The following is a 12,762-nucleotide window of genomic DNA, read 5'->3' on the forward strand; positions in this document are numbered from 1 at the left end:
AATGCGTAGCCTCACCCAGGTGGCCTTTCAGAGTGGGCAAAGATTGATACTATGTGTGTATTCCCATTCTTCTCTCCTATTAGCATTCTTTTCAGACCCATCATTATGGATTAGGAAAGATTCTGCTGCCCAAGAAAGCTGTAGAAAGAGAAATGCATCCCCAATTGGGACTTCCTTATATTTAGAGAAGCATAGTTTGTCTTTGTTCTGAGCAGTGCTCCATGCATCCAAAATTACCTTCACAGATAAATCAACAGTTACAATAAGACCTTTAATTTTTATTCTGGTTTCCTTCCAAAGGAATCAGATTATTCAAGATAAAGTCATCTCATGTGTCCTCCTGATATTCCTAACATTGCCATACTGCACCCTCCACGAAATCTTTCCTGATTTTTCTGTTCCCTGTCTGTTTCGCCCTCATGTAGCGCTTTGTTTGGTAACTTTTAAATACACTTATCTTACAATTGTTTTTTGAGCTTTGTTATCGAAGAGGACCACGACATCAGGGAGATGATGCTATGATTTGCAAGTGAATTGGATGTAAGTGATGGAGGGCTGTGCAAGGTCACCTGCCTCATTTTTCCCTCCAGAGCCATCTGAGTCCAATGGCCAGATATAGATCAAGATGACTTATATTGTACCACCTACATAATCAGATTGTGAACTCTACCACAACCAATGCCAATACTAACAGAGAACCCACTGATCTCAAATTATCTCCTCCCCTCCCAATCCTGCATGCAGCTGCCTTTTACATGTTGTCTCTCCCCCCACTAAAATATGAGCTCCTTGAAAGTAGGAAGTCTTTCTTTTTGCTGGTATTTGTTATTTCCGGAATTTAGCACAATACTATAGCATATAGTATATAGTATGTTGAGTGACTACTGATAGGAGAGGGGCAGATAAGTCAGCAACAGCTGAAGCAGCGAGGCATCCTGAAGGAGAGACAGGAGACGGCATATGCCAGGTAGGTCAAACCACTTCTTGTACCATTTTTCCTCTGGCCTCAATAAAGATAGCCCAGAATCCTGAGCCAGAGACCCTCAAGACAATACTGCCTCCCTACCTCCTACTCAACAGCACTGATATTTTCCAATTTCAAAATCCTAGCACATAACCTGAATAGGGAAGAAATAATTTTATTCCTTTTTCAAGGATTTATTTTTCTTTCTTTCTACCCGTGCTATATTGGAAAACATTGGATATAGGTAAAGCAAGGGCAGTGAGAGTGCCAGTACAGAGACATGGTGTTAAAGTACAGAAAGTGAGAAACTCAACCTAGAGGGAAAGGGCAGTTAAACAGGTTTGGACCAGGATTCTTTCCCAAATGGAGGTGCAATTAATAGCCAAATGGTGGTCTTGGCTTGGTACTTGGGATTCCATAGACATTATTTTTCCTGGCTATCCCTTATGCCTGGAATTCTCTTTCTGTTCATCTGTTCAGCTTTGATCTCCAAAGCATCTTTGAAGTCCCAGTTAAAATCTTAACTTCTACAGGAAGCCTTTCCCAATCCCTCTTTGTTCAAAGGCCTTTACTCTGTCAGTTATTTCCAATTTGTGATGTATCTTGTTTTTAGCATGGTTTTTTACATATCATATCCCCGTTAGATCACAAATTCCTTGAATATAGAGACTACTTTACTTTTCTTTGTAACCCTAGTACTTACTTAGGTCTTAGCATGGTGTCTTCCACATAGTAGGTGATCAATAAAATGTTTAATGACTGCCTAATTTGGGACAAAGAAGTTTGGGCATCATATATTCCATCCTTCATTGGTAGAGGTCAGGAAACACAGGCTCAGAGAATCATGGTGACTTGTCTATGGTCAAACTTCCTTCTACAGCTAATGTGAGATAGCATCACTCTGAGGACTTATGAGTCTTTTGATTCTAAAACAAGTCCTCTTACTAATATCTAAAGCTCAACTTTTGATAAATCCCATTAAGTTTTCAGCCTATTGACGCCATTTTAATCCCAAAGTATCCAGTTCATGGATTGAAAAATGTACCTATTTTTTTTCCTCTGAACTACATAAACTACATACAAAGAGACATTTGATATAGTTTAACCCCATCTTTTTACAGATGAAAGAAATGAAACCCAATAAATTGCTTTATCCAAAAATAGTATTTTTGAAATGTCTATCTGCTCATGATGCTTTATACAAAGGAAATTAAGATGTGGTGATTTCCATCCTTTTTATGATGCATGTATACCATTTATGGACAATTGAACAAATCTTTATCAAGTTCATTAATGCAGTAAACTATTTTTAACATTACATATGAGCAACTAGACAAACTACTAACAGATTATAAGTCCTACTAAATAGGGTTTATAGGCAGTATGGGTTAAGCAGGCATATGGAGGGAAATCAGCAGCCACATGGAAGGGTACATACTAAGGTACTATGGCAAAATAAGTGAGTTGTAGATGAGCATTTATTATAGAAGACCTGAGTTCAAGTTTCAATTCTACTAATATGATGTGTGACCTTGGGCAGCCTCTTCAGTATCTTCATTAGCAAAATGAGAGGGGTGGATTAAAAAATCTATAAGGTTCCATTTCCAAATGAATGGTCTCTGTCTATTTATCTCTGTCACTCACTGTCTCTATTTGTCTCCCCCTCCCTCCCTCCCTTTTCCCCGTCTCTCTTCTCTCTTTTTCTCTCTCTTCTCTCCCTCTCTCTCTTTCTCTTCTCTCTCTCTCTCTCTCTCTCTCTCTCTCTCACACACACACACACACACACACTCACTCACACACATATTCACACACACTCACTCACACACATATTCACACACACTCACTCACACACACATTCACTCACACTCACACACACACATACACACAAACACACACACACACACACACACACACACACACACCCCAGTTAAATTGGATAACTAAAGTACATTCTAGTTCTTAGGATCTCTGACTCTAGCTATTTTAAGTGTGGCCAGGTAAGTTTGAGAATGTAGATCAGAAGATTTAAAGCTGATGGAATTTTTGGAGATATTTGAAATCAGTCCTCTCATTTTGCTAACACCCTTGATAGTAAAATGACTTGTTGACGGTTACAGCTGAGCTGAGATTTCAGCCTAGGTCCTCTGACTGCAAATACAGGGTAGTTTCACTTTAAGGATGTCAGTCAAAATGTCAAGAAGGAAAACAGTAGGGAACAGACATCAGAGGCATATACTGATACCCTGATATCAAATGCTGATTGCTCAATCTCTTTTAGACAGTTTGCCATATGTGAGTGGGCAAAAGGTTGTATGCTTTTAGAAAAAGAGACACAGCCCGAGAGAAGTCCTGGAGATATCCTTTGTGACTGATTGAAACAGGAAATATTTTTTTTAAATAGCCTTTAAATCAACTTGGTTAATCTTCCTCATTCTGCAAAGCAAGGGAGTTCAATTTTACATAGAAATAATGATAGTTCATTTTTTGAATTTTTCTCAAGAATCAAAAACTTGATAAAACAAGGTCATTTCTCTGGTTGTGAGATGAAAACTAAAACAACCTGAGTGGATTATTTAAAAGGTTACCACTGTTGCTCCACAAAGTGACCTTTTCTTAAAGAAGTGATGTATACCCTATCTATTTGGAGGGGTATGATGCTATCGCAAATTTGAGGGGAAGATGATGCTATTATAAATCATTGAAAATTTGTCTTTATCTTCTCTGTAATTCACTCTACCATCTCTAATAAGTGATTCTCTTTTCCAGTCATCTAGTTCAAGTGTAGAGATAGCAAGGCTGAGTGAGCAGAGGTCTGAACTTGATGTATATTGGAGACTTGGCTTTAAATTCCACTTCTGATCCTCATTGGCTATTTGGCTTTGAGCAAGCCAATTCACCCCAGTTTCATTTTCCTTGTGGCAAAATAAGGATTATACTATTCACTTTGCACCATTTTTTTTCTCATGAGAAAAGTATTTTATGAACCTAAATATGCTATACATATGTTACTATTATTTGAAAGAATGAAAAAGTGTCAATTAGATACTTAACTATATATCAGACTCTAGGCATACAAATATTGAAATAAAATAGTCTCTGCCCTCAGGGAGTTTATATTCTAGTGGAGAAGGGAAGGAAATTTTGCCTCTGGAGTATAAAGGATTCATCCTCCTCTTTTAGCAAGCTTCTTAGCTTCTATTCTTGGTAGAGATGGACTCAAATTTTCAAGTTATGACAGTAGTACCATCAACAGTGTATCTTCTTTCCTGGTACCACCAAGCAGCTCCCAACATGCTGTAATGACTCCCTATACAGCCACAATTTGAGATGCGGCCATATGGAACCATAGGATTTAGAACTAGAATAGATCTTAGAAATCATTTCTTCCAAACACTTTTTCAGAGGAAATAAATGAAGTTCAGAGAAAAGCAACTTATCCAAGATGGCATAGATATTAAATGGCAAAATTGAGAGTTGAATCCAGGTCTTTCTTGAATCTAAATAAAGTGTTTTTTCCAGGATAGCCCTTAGACAAGGATGTTTGTATGAAGATTCTACCCATTTGTGGAATACTTGTTCATATGACCAGAATATTGCCCTCATCCATTGCCAGATATTGCTCCTAAAAGTCTCATAATTTCAGCCTGTCAAGTTTTTCCATAATACAATGTCCTGTCAGAAAGGATTTGGAATCAGAAGATCTGGGTTTCAATTTTGTTTTGCTGCTTATTACTTATGTGATTTGGGGAAAGTTATTTTATACCTATCCAGACATCAATTTCTTCATCTGTAAAATCAGGGAATTAAACAAAATGACTGCCAAAGAACCTTCTGGTTCTTTGTCTATAATTCCTTGCTTCTAATATGAAAGGTAGAGACATTTAGGAGAAATTTAGCAAGACCATTTTATGAATAAAGCACCAATCTTGCAGCTGAGGGCAGCCTATCCTTTCTGAGAATGTCTTGTTTCCAAGTCAAACCATTCCAGTATCTTGACCAAGAAAACCCCAAAATCATGTCATGAAGAGTCAAACATGACTTGTAATGACTGAATAACAAAGAGAAAAGAGCCTGTTTGTTAGAGGATTCCACATGAAATGATATCAAAAGCTGAAAGTTTGTGGTACTGAGATCTATTGATCCCGAGTTATTAGGATTGATGGATCTGAAAACAAAGATGAGGGACACAATAACCTGAATATGTCCATCTTTGCAAACAATTGAAAGGGAACAATTGTAATGATGGAGAGAATGGATAGCAACCAACATAGGGACCCTCTATGAAAATTCTGAAATGATCAGAATGATTTATTCATCTCTCAGTCTCCATCTAGACTTATCACTTATTATTCATACTATTTTACCATGGAATCAAGGCAGGAACAACTTAATAGGGTTGAGATTATCTATTCCATATGAAAAAATTGAGTACAGAAATAAAAGTGACTTTCACAGGGTTATGCAAGTAGTGATCAAGTCAAGATTCAAAAACAGATTCTCTGATTTCAATTCCTATGTTCATACTACTACATCAGGCTAAGGGATAAAAATGTTCCATCCTTTATTGTGCCATTTTCCCTAAATGTTGGAGAGAAGTATTTACAAATTTAAGTATTTACTAAGAGCAGTATTTCCCAGTGAATTGTTTCTCTCCTGTTAGTACTCTGACCTTCTGCCTTCTCCTTCCAACTTCTTTCTACTTTCACACTCCAAATTTATTTACATTAAGATACTTTAAATATTCAATAACATACCCAGGAACATTTCTAGGGATCATTTTATTTTTTTATATCCCAAGTTTGCTTGAAAATGCAGATCTTTCAGTACTGTGTTGAGTGATCTCTGATGTTTGTTCATGGGTGTCCCTTTCTGCAATGTCTCAGGCCTCAGACTTCCTGGATCACCTTCAATTTTCCCTAATAGCCATTATTGCTCCCAGCATGCTTTGAGTCTTGTTAGATGTCCTGGATCCAATGTGAAAGCAGAGTTCATTAGCTCCAGCAATTGCCGGGCCTGGCTTACCGGAATATCAGAGTTTATGGTCTCTGTCTGAATCATCTGTTTGATGTAATTCCCCAACTGAGTCATTTTTCATTATAAATTCCCCTTTAAGACCTCAGATTTCCAACGCTGGGATCCTCACTGCACTTCTCAGGGGCAGCAGCACCAATATTGAGGCAATGTCTCACACCTCTGGAGGCTGACGCCTCATCTCACTGCATGACAAATTACAACAAGGGCTCAAAAACAGGTGGAGGCGTCTGAAGGACAAAACCCCAGACCTGAATTCTGCCTCACATTCTTGAGCACACTTGCAGCCCAACATAAGGGAAGGGGGAGGCTCTTACTAGCTTCCCTGTCAACATTCTTTACACCTTTGTTATGTTACAGAGTCCTCAAAGATTCACAAGGTCACAGATGTACAGGTCAAGAAAGGATTAAATGAGAAGAAAGTCCGGATTCTGATTCTTCCTTTGATAGCGATTATTTTTCCCCATTCTAAGGCAGTGTAAACTCTGCTTTTTTAGAATCTCATTTTATTTTTCTGTCACTATTTCATCACCTCCTTCTGGAAAGCAGCATGGCTTAGACTAATCTTGGGGGCAAAAGAATCTCCTTGGAGTCTTAGTTCTTACTAACCTATGTTGCCTTCAAATAGCTATTACTCCTTGGAGCCTCAGTTTCTTCATTTGTTAAGATGAAAATACTAAAACTAAAATCCTACTTCAAAGAATTTCTGTGAGGATCAAATGAAATGATGAATATGAAATAGATGTTTTATTAGCTACAAAGTGCTAGAAAGAGAATGTCACAGACATCTGTCAGTTTAATAACACATTTTCTGGACAACTAGGTGGCACAGTAAATAAAGCACCAGCCTTGGAGTCAGAAAGAGCTGAATTCAAATTGACCTCAGACACTTATTAGTTTTATGATCCTGGGCAAGTAATTTAACCCCTTTTGCCTCAGTTCCTCATCCATAAAATGGACTGAAAAGGAATTGGCAAACCATTCCAGGAACTTTGCTAAGAAAACCCCAAATGGGGTCATGAAGATTCTGAAATGACTGAACAATACATTTTATTAATTTGATGTGTCTGAGCTAAAATCCAAGCCAAGAGTTTCTTTCTCTAAGACCAGAGTTTGTTTTCTATCATATCACACTATATCAATTTTGATAATTATATCTAAATGGTAATTGAGAATGAAAAAGCATTTATTAAATACCTATTTTATACCAAGTAATGTAATCTATACACACGCTATCTCTATATGTATCAGTTTATATATACATACATATATGTAGATAGATAGATGAAGTACTTCATAAATACCATCTCTTTTACAATTGCTAGCTGCGTAACTTGGCCTAATTCTTTTTCTTTGAACCTGTTGCTTCATCTATAAATTGGCAATATTAACATTTGAATACTTGCTTTTCATTTCACAGGATCACAGGATCATTTATCTAGAATTGGACCTTCAAAGGCATCCAGTCAAAAACCCTCCCTTTATAGATCTGGAAACTGAGGCCTACAGAGATTGCAACATTCTTAGTGTCACACAGATTGTGAATGGCAAAGCTGGGATTTAAACTGAGAGCCACTGACTACATATTCAGTTTCCACCTAATTCTCAAGAGCATTGTGGACATAGCATGTTGCAGAACTTACTTCAGAATATACAATGTGAACTATGACTATTTCCTGCTTTTCCCTTTTGTCTTCAAATTGAAAGTAGTAACCTTGCCCAAGGGAGAATTTCGCATGATCTAGTTAGGAATCATACAGAAAATATAAGTTATCTTTAGCTATTTAGAAAACAAGTAGTCTAGAGCTAAAGTAGATAGATGATACATACATAAAAACAAAAATGAAAAATTTAAATAGAAGTTTCTAAAAGTGTCACTTTTGTTAAAGTGGAAAATGCTAAATCAATGCCCTGGTTTCCTCACACAGCTTAAGATCTAAACTAAAGGGTTTTCACCCACAATCATCTTAAACGTTCCAACAAATAACATGGTGGGTGGATAAAAAACCTGGCATTTCTTTATATCCCTTTTTCCCTTCTCTCCCTTCCCCCCAACTGAAATAAAAGTAATACCTTCTCTCGCATATGGAATCAACATCCCATTCTCCCCCTTTCCATTAAAACAGGTTCAAAATTGAACACTGATTTATACTGTAAACATTAGGATGACTCCTACAAATTTATAACAACAGGCAACATTTGAAACATGCTATAGCCAGGTTCATGGACCTCTGTACAAAGTTTGGCACCAGTCTAAAGCTTTCTTCTGCCTGAATCAAGAATTCCTCTGCATGAATGATTCTCTCCCCTCACCCACCCAAAAACACACATACAAAAACTCTTTATAATAATCATATTCGTGCTCTTACTTCATTTTCCCTTTACAATAATAATGATAGCCTATCTATATACAATGGTGGAATTGGGGGGGGAGGGGGACAGAGGAAAGAAGAGGTCTCCCAGGAATATAATTCTGAGGGCTTCCAGACCAAGCAAATAATTTGCATCCATTTGTATAAGTTATACATCAGTATAGGCTTCTCTTTAGCACTGCAACTTAATGAAATAATTCAGACAGGCAGGAAAGAAAATGATTTACTCAGGGAAGCCTGACCCTTTTAGTGTTAAATCATTTGAATGATCATTTGCATATATTTGCACAACTTGTGCATTAATACAGGACCTTTTCTCATGTATTTGGAATTAATGAAAGAATTTGACCACCTTTGAAGAGTCAAATGCAGAAAGTGAGCCAACCTAACAGAAAGAGGCTTTCAACATATAGATTTTTAAGTTCAAGTTCTGCAGCTCTCCAGGGTGTCATGAAGTTATCTACCAAGTACTCAGTCAAATTAACTTAAATGCACATCAATGGTGCTTTTTTAATAGTTCTAAGAACACTTTTTTTTTTTTAAAGTAGAGCAACATTGCTAGCTATATTTATGTCAAATAAAAGAACAAGAAAGGGAACTATTTGAAGCTGGGATGAAGAAAACCAAATAAGCAAAAGAGGATATAATCCTGAGAAGGAACATTTTCACTCAGAGACAATTCAAGATTTAAACTAAATGGTTTTTACCCACAATCATCTTAAGCACCCAATAATGAGTGGATAGAAACCCTGGCATTTCTTTATATGGCTTTCTCTCTTCTCTCCCTTTCCCCCAACTGAAATAAAAACATACTTTTCCTTACATATGAAATTAACATCCCATTTCCCCCTTTCCTACTTAAAAAAGGGAATAGGTTATTATTGATTAGAAGATCAGTTCAATAATGGGTTCAATTTCAATAGAGAGAGGGAACAATCTAAATATGCTTCACACAGGAGTTGGGAAGAATTCAGGCCCTCTAAGAAGAAGACTATTTCAATTAGATACTGGAGAAGGGAAGATAGTCTAGGAGAAGAGTGTCTATCACTCGGACTATTTTAAGACTGGGAGATTAGGCAAGGTAGGGAAGGAATTCATTACCACCTGCCTCCACTTGCCCTGATACAAAGTTCCATTTGTCTCATGATAGATTAAAACTCTGACAAATATAAGCAATTATTTAACCAATATTTCACTTTGTTTTTTCTGTCATGGAGAATCATCATTATATAGGAGAAAAAGCAATTAAGGAAGGAATTGAAATCAAGATGAGTGGGGAGAGCATAGATTAGCATGAAATGAATTCAGGTTATCTGGCCCAAACAAACCATCTTAAAGTACTGATTGAATTTGCAAATGTGACTATTCAACCATCATCATCTTCATGAATTGAGAAAATAGCAGAGGAACTGGAAAAATATCATCTTGATTTTCAAAAAAGAAAGAAGTGAATTAAAAAAAAACTATAGGCTGGTTCACTGATTGTCAATTTTTGCAAAGTTCTAGAATAGAGCACTAATACTTAGAAGGGGAAGTGGGAATCACTTTGAGACAATATGGGTTCATCAAAAATAAATCATGCCAGATTAATCCCATTTCCATTATAATCAAATCACTAAACTAGCAGAACTAAGAAGTACCAAAGATGTATTATATCTACATTCCCATAAAGCAGTTGGCAAAGCTTTTTACCATCATATCCATGTGATTAAGAGGGAGAAACATTAGCTACATGATTGAAAATTAAGAAAGGGAAGTAGAAAAGTAAAAGACTTTATCATATAGTGGATGGTGGACTCAAGAATTAGAAATATCCAGGTTCAAGTCTTTTGACAGACTGAATGACCATGGGTAAGTTACTTAAATCCTCGGGGCATCAGACAATTCTCTATGACTATAAACTGCTTTAGTAGAAGGAGTGTCATTGCGTGTGATTTCCTCCACTGATGAACAAAAACAAAGGATGAACAGAATAGGTATGAACAAAAATAGAGAATCATTGGTGAGTTGCATCTTACTGTTTTATGCCTTACCTGACATTTATGATCAAAGATTTAGTAAGCAAGGTTACCTGATTTTTATTTCTTTCAAGGAAGCATGAATAATTTTAATGTATGTAGGCTTTTCAGGTAGAGTTTTAGTGTTCCAAACATTGTTTTATAATCAACAAGAATAAGTGCATTGATATCCTTTATACTGTATATCACTCATTCAATTGGGTGATGGCAATGCTATGACCTTCTATTTGTAAAATATTTGCAAAAATCTTTCTGTCGGATGAATGAAAAAGTATTAATCTATTCCTTAGTCATACCTTCATTGAGAATGCCCTTAATGTGTATAGATGATTGTCATAAAAAATTTTATATTGGTGAGAAAGTAGGCATATAGATCAGTAATTGATGTTTACCTATTTTTGATATTAATAAAGGCCAAAATTTTTTCTAACTTTTTAACATCGTTCCCTCATTTAGATAATTTTTTGTGACAAGACTAATAATAAGATCATTCCCCCAACTCCCTCACAATTGTCATATCTGCTTTATATACTTGACTCAGTTTAGCTGGTGTCCCCATCCTAATCTACTTTAATGCCATTTCTGCCCATTTTATAAGTATATGCACGTCCATTTTCCATTTTCTACTGCTTGATGTCCTCCTTCAATAATTATTTTTAAATGCTCTCAAGATGATTTTGCTTAGGTCTCTCACTGGACTTTCTGATTTTGTCTATCATAAAATGTTTCTCAGTTCTATGAAGCTCTAATGCTAATAACTTCCATCATGTAAGAGTTTACAAATAAATTTATCTGCAGTATTACCCTTCAGCCATCTCTCTCCTCCTAAGAAGTATCTACTGATTGACCATATTGAGGTTCTTTTGGTCTCCTACCATGGCAGCCAAAGTCAACACAAATTTCAGAAGTAAACTCATTATGTTCAATGCCAGTCTTTTTTTTTTTTTAAAGAATGCTTTTATGATATGAGCAATGAGATTTTTATGTAGTCTACAATTCTTTGGCTTTCTTTGTATCTTACCTAAAGTTTGAATTTAACCCATTGTATTGCACAAAGTTCTACAAACAGTAGGTTTTTGAGGATCATCATATTATGATGATCCTCAAATATTTACTGTATAATAAAATAATAATAAAGTCTCTAGGTGGCACAGTGCATAGAATATAAGCTTTGATGTATGGAAGGCAGAGTTCAAATTTGGCCTCAGATGCTTACTAGAGCATTTAATAGTAATTATGAAAGAAGAACTAAGTCAAGTACATAGAGCATATCTGTGTAAAAATTGTGAGGGAGGGAGGAGAATGATCTTGTTATTAAAATTATCTAAATGAGGGAAAAGTTCTAAAAACTTAGAAAAAATCTTGGCTTTTATAAATATCAAACATAGGTAAACAAAAGAATTACTGATCTATATGCCTACTTTCCCACAAATACAAAATTTTTATAAGAATCATATATACACATCAAGAACAACAGATTAATGTTTTTCATTCATTCAACAGAGAATTTTTTTTCAAATAATATTTTACAAACAGAAAATCATATTCCTGCATCATACAGAATAGTATACAGCATACAAGATGACATTGTACTTACTAGCAAATCACTTAAGGTCTCTCTGCCTCAGTTTCCTTAACTATAAAATGGAGATAATAGCTGCATCTATGACAGGATTGTTTTGAGGATCATGAGAAATATTATTGGTAAAGCACTAAGCATGAACCACTTAGCACAATCCCTGGCACATGAGAGATACTTATTAAATGCTTATTGTCCTTTCAATAGATATCATTTGCCTAGCACTTTAAGGTCTGCAAAGCACTTTATAAATATTATTATTCATGTGTGTATGTGTGTGCAGACAGCATTGAAAGAGATACAAAGATAAATAAAACCTGGTTACCTTTAACCCTTACTGAGCATGTCTTCAGGCAGAGTAGTCACAGGCAGCTCTAATGAATATATAGGTCCTGCTGACCCTGGGGAAAAATAGAGTTATCATCAACTATTCTGAATAATGTTAGCAGTGCTCAAATCCCAGCACAGCAGGTTGCCAAGGCCTCAGACAAATGAGACACCTTTGGAGGAACACAAATACTCTCCACTTTCCTGGCAGCCTTCCTGTGATGGTCAGAGTACCAGTAGAAAATCATATTACACAGAGAAAAGGGCACAAACAAAGGAACATAGAACTATGGCAACCACATTATCATCATAACCAGATTCTACTTGTCTCTTAGAGACAGCCAGTGACTTAGTGCATAGAACACTGGGCCTAGAATCAGGAAGACCTGAATTCAAATTCAGTCTCAGATTCTTCCCAGTGATGGGAAGTCACTTAGCCCTCACTTAATCCCTGATTGCCTGATAAAAGGA

At 36.2% G+C, this 12,762-nt stretch overlaps 1 long non-coding RNA gene across 2 annotated transcripts; it reads right to left on the reverse strand.

The window, feature by feature from the left end:
- Positions 1-5,724: 5,724 nt before the first annotated feature.
- On the reverse strand, positions 5,725-12,549 carry LOC127548587 (uncharacterized). Of its 2 annotated transcripts, none has more exons than XR_007950433.1 (2): positions 12,290-12,549; positions 5,725-5,928 (listed from the first exon to the last, which is right to left on the reverse strand). It is a non-coding gene; the product is annotated as an uncharacterized LOC127548587 (long non-coding RNA). The 2 variants fall into 2 exon arrangements; XR_007950434.1 differs by having other exon boundaries at positions 5,725-6,180.
- Between the last annotated feature and the right edge of the window lie 213 nt (positions 12,550-12,762).

Source organism: Antechinus flavipes, chromosome 2, assembly GCF_016432865.1.
Source record: "Antechinus flavipes isolate AdamAnt ecotype Samford, QLD, Australia chromosome 2, AdamAnt_v2, whole genome shotgun sequence".
NCBI lineage: Eukaryota > Metazoa > Chordata > Mammalia > Dasyuromorphia > Dasyuridae > Antechinus > Antechinus flavipes.